Source organism: Elephantulus edwardii, unplaced genomic scaffold, assembly GCF_000299155.1.
Source record: "Elephantulus edwardii isolate Elephantulus edwardi_28Jun2011 unplaced genomic scaffold, EleEdw1.0 scaffold00147, whole genome shotgun sequence".
Lineage (NCBI taxonomy): Eukaryota > Metazoa > Chordata > Mammalia > Macroscelidea > Macroscelididae > Elephantulus > Elephantulus edwardii.
In genome coordinates this window covers 119354-123873 of record NW_006399897.1, presented here as the reverse complement: position 1 = coordinate 123873, position 4520 = coordinate 119354, and positions in this window count along the sequence as shown.

Genomic DNA, 4520 nt, shown 5'->3' with positions numbered 1-4520 from the left:
CTTCTGAATCTCAATTCATTTGGTTATGTTTAGACATTTGGGCTGTTTCCACGTTCTTGCGATAGTGAATAATGCTGCTATGAACATTGGTGTGAAAATCTCCATTTGTGCCTCAGTACTAATGTCCTTGGGGTATATTCCTAGTAGTGGAATAGCAGGGTTGTATGGAGTTTCTATGTTCAGCTTTTTGAAGAAATGCAAAACTGACTGCTATAGTGGTTGTACCATTTTACAATTCTACCAACAGTGTAAAGCCCCAAACCTAAAGTTCATAAGAGACAATTTGAGACCAAATTTAAAAGTCTTAATCTATTCTATCTATTCTCCAAAGTACTGAAGAGCAATGGTGTCTCTCTGGAGACTAAGGTGCGTCTGATACAGGCCATGGTCTTCGCAATCACTTGTTATGCATCAGAGAGTTGGACAATGACCAGGGAGGATAGAAGGAGAATTGATGTCTTTGAGCTGTGGTACTGGAGAAGAGTATTGAGAATACCATGGACTGCTAGGAAAACAGATTTGTCCTGGAGAGGGTTAAACTGGGTGGCTCCTTGGAGGCAATGATTCTGAGGCTCCGTCTAACATACTTTGGACATGTTGTGAGGAGAGACCGGTCCTTGGAGAGGGACATCATGCTTGGGAGGGTGGAGGGACAGCGCAGGAGAGGAAGGCCCTCTATGAGGTGGATTGATTCAGTGACTGGGATAATTGGGATGGGAGTGTCAGAGACAGTGCAATTGGCACAGGACAGAGCGGAGTTTAGGGCTGTTGTATATAGGGTCGCTATGAGTCGCAAGAAACTCAACAGCACATAACAACAACAATAACAACAATCTATTCTATAAAGAGATTGATAAATATAGCCAGAAATGCACAATCTAAAAAGGATAAAATTGATGAATGGACACTTCTAAGATTAAATCCCTGTGAGCATAAAAAACATTTTCCAATAGGTTGAAAAAAAAATACCTACTTGGAAAAAGTATTTGGCAATACCATCTCAGACCAAGGTCTTGTCACAAAAGTTTACAGAATACGTCTAGCCCTCCACAAGAGAAAGACTGATGGCACAATTACAAAATGGGCAAAAGACATGGACAGACTTTTCACAGAGGAAGACATTCAGATGGTCAACAAACACATGAAGAAATGTTCCAAATCACTGACAATAAGAGAGATGCAAATTAAAACCACAATGAGATACCATCTCATCCCAGTAGCAGTGGCAATGTTTAGCAGGGCAGCAAGGAATAAATCCCCCTCTTACTTTTGTTTATGTGATATTTCCTGAATTTTTTTCAGTATTTATTTGTAACCAGATAAGATGTGATTTTGCTTGTTTGTTTTATAATTGGTTGCATCAAAATCCACGTTACTACAATGACCTTGGAATGGATCATTTATGTATGTACAATGTTATAAAACTAAATGCTAGTCATTAGAAATGATTTATTTCCTGACTGTTACAACTCTTAGTGATTATTGACATATTAAACCATACAATTTTATAATAAATATTTATTACTTATACAACTAATTTATGGAAAAAACCAACAAAACTCAAATAACCTTATGTTTATGCATTCAATAGTGTCAATCTCACAGTGACAGGCATAAGCTTCAAATTCTTAGTTTTCAATTAAAAGTTCAAATTTTGACACTGGTAACAAGCATTATTTGATATTTATTTCTTAAAATAATAAGCTTATTTATTATTCAAAACATGCTGTACGAAGAGAAAGGGTGGCTTGAAGAAAGCTAAATCTGACCTTCACTAACTTGCACAAAGAACTACCTCCATCAATATCTGCAGTACAAAACTAATTCCCATGAGATTAGACATATCCTTCACACTCCTTTTCCCACTATTCTATTGGGTTTGAAAACCATTGCAATGGCTACACAGACCCCCACAAAACATAACATTTACTGGGTTAAAGTCAACAACAGGATATGAAAACTCAGAACAGTTTTGAAGAGTGCTCACCAACCATCCTTAAGCCTTCTGGCTTTAGAATAATGTTATAAAGCACTCTTTGTCCTTCCAATTAAGATTAACCCTGGCCCCCAACCCCCTAGTCCTCCAGCAACCTGGGGCAAAGTTCCCTGGTTTTGGCTCCATCTTGGCAGCAGACTCAGTTCAGTTTTGTGTCATATTGAGTTTCTAGTTCTCAGCTGTTGCTATTGGTGTTCTCTTGTGTTATCCAGTCTGACTGATGCATGAATCTTGGGCCCCAATGTATTCACACTAATTCTGTGTTGCAGACCGAGGGTAAAGTATTTTTATAAGTATTAATAATGAGACAGACAGCCAGGAATAACATAGAAAAGAGAGCATGAAAAACAGGGGGGCAGCAGTTCTCAACTGAAGGCCTCCCATTTCAGCTTCCCTGTACCTGTATTGAAAATTATCAGGAGGTAAATCACAAAGAGAATTCAATGCAAATGAAGCCAAGCTTCTATTGAAAATCTTCCCCTTGACTCTGGAGAGAGGAGTTAGCAAATGCAAGAATCTGGTAAATGCTTAAGGATTGCCTTGGTGCCTTAGGGTGAATTCCAACCTGAAATAGCATTCTGGTTTATTACAAATATTTAATATTGGCTTCCTATAATTCTGTTTATTTTTTTTCTTGTTAGTAGTAGAATTCCAAATTTCTGCCAGTTAATTTTCTCAATTCAATTGTGATGGGAAAGTAGAACAAGCCAACCCCTTTCTGAACAGACAAGCATGTTCTATTTGCATGTTTCTTCCCAATTAAGTGGCAACGTCAAGGGCATCATCCTAGGAAAACCATTCTATGGAACAGACTCATTAAATTACACACTTAAAAAATACTCAGCTCTATATTACTATAGTTTTTTCATCAGTTATTTTTTTCATGTAAAAATGATTGTTGGGGGGTGGGATGAATAAGCAGATAGTTTATTCCACAAGGAGGCAAATTGCACAATGCTTTTCCCTGAGACAAACATCATAGTCTTGCTGTGGAATAGTAGTATTTAATGATACCTGTATTTCATGATAGAAAATAGTGTGTACTTAAGGAATTGAAACCTAATGAATATAATTGCATTTTAAAAATTACTCTGCTAGACAGGCTTAAATAATCTACTTTCCCCTCTTTCCAAATTATTATTTGTGATCATTATTAGAAGATTTGTGCCATTGCCGTAATTAATTTGTGCCACAGTTCATTCTAAGACACCAACAGCAATTCATTCCATTATACTGCTGTCAGTGTAATTGCCAATATCATATAGAATCTATATCATCTTAGTATTATTATGAAAATAGTTTTAACATCACAGATCTCAGGGGATTTGAAAGTAATATATATAAACGTACTTTCTGTCATTGAGGAGATTCTGATACTTAACAGCCTATCTTGTTGTTATTGTTACATACTTTCAAACTGGAACTGACTTATAGCTGACCCTCTAGTGAGTTTTCAGAGACAGTAAATAGCACAGGAGGAGACTTCCCATCTTTTTCCCAAGGACCAGTTTGTGGATGCGAGCCAATTGCTTTTGTGCTGGTAGCATAACCTCTCACCAATAGGACACGGGAGGTCTTTTCTTAATTATATCAAATTTAGTTATAGTTCAAAATTATAGCTTTTTAAATATTTTTAACTTAACACACTTATAGAAATTGACACTACTCAATGCAGATGGTATATTATCACATAACATTTTCTGAATCTTCATATTTTTTACCTGGAAAACAGTTTCAAGTTGGCATGTAGAGACCTAAGCCTCTTATCTTAAGTGGATAAATGCAAATCAAAACTGACAGCTGTTTGCCTTCCACATTTAATTATTTATTCTGCACTTTAGAGTCTCTAGTACTCTAATAGAAACTTTCAAATAGGATTCTTTCTTTTTTAAAATATACTTTATTTTGTTATTTTTGCATGTATGAAGCTTTGTCTGACATACTTTGGGCACGTTGCAAGGAGGGACTGGTCCTTGGAGAAGGACATCATGTTTGTTAGAGTGGAGGGGCAGCGAAGGAGAGGAAGACCTTCCATGAGATGGATTGATTGTGTGACTGGAGTGGTGGGGAATGAGTGCTTTTGAGATGGCTAGGTTGCCACAGGATAGAATGGCGTTTAGAGCTCTTGTACATAGTGTCGCTACGAGTAGCAAGCGACTCGATGGCACATAACAACAACAACAATATGTACTATCAAATCTGATCTGATTGGTAGAGGAGGAGATTATCCCTCCTTCTCCAGCAGAGCATCTGGTGGATTTGAACTGCGCACCTCTGGGATTGCAGTGCAGCTTCTTGCCACTAGGCCACCAGAACTCCCCTTCAAATAGGATTCTTAAAACTAGTATATGAACTATTTTTCACAAATTATATACTTTAAATACCTACCAGTGATAAATAAGTCCATCTCATCTTCTGTTGTTGCTGATTGCCTTCAAGCTGAGTATTACTCATAGTGACCCTATGAAAAAAAAAGCCTGAGGCCCTTTCCAACTATCCACATTTATCAAAGTTCATAGCGTTT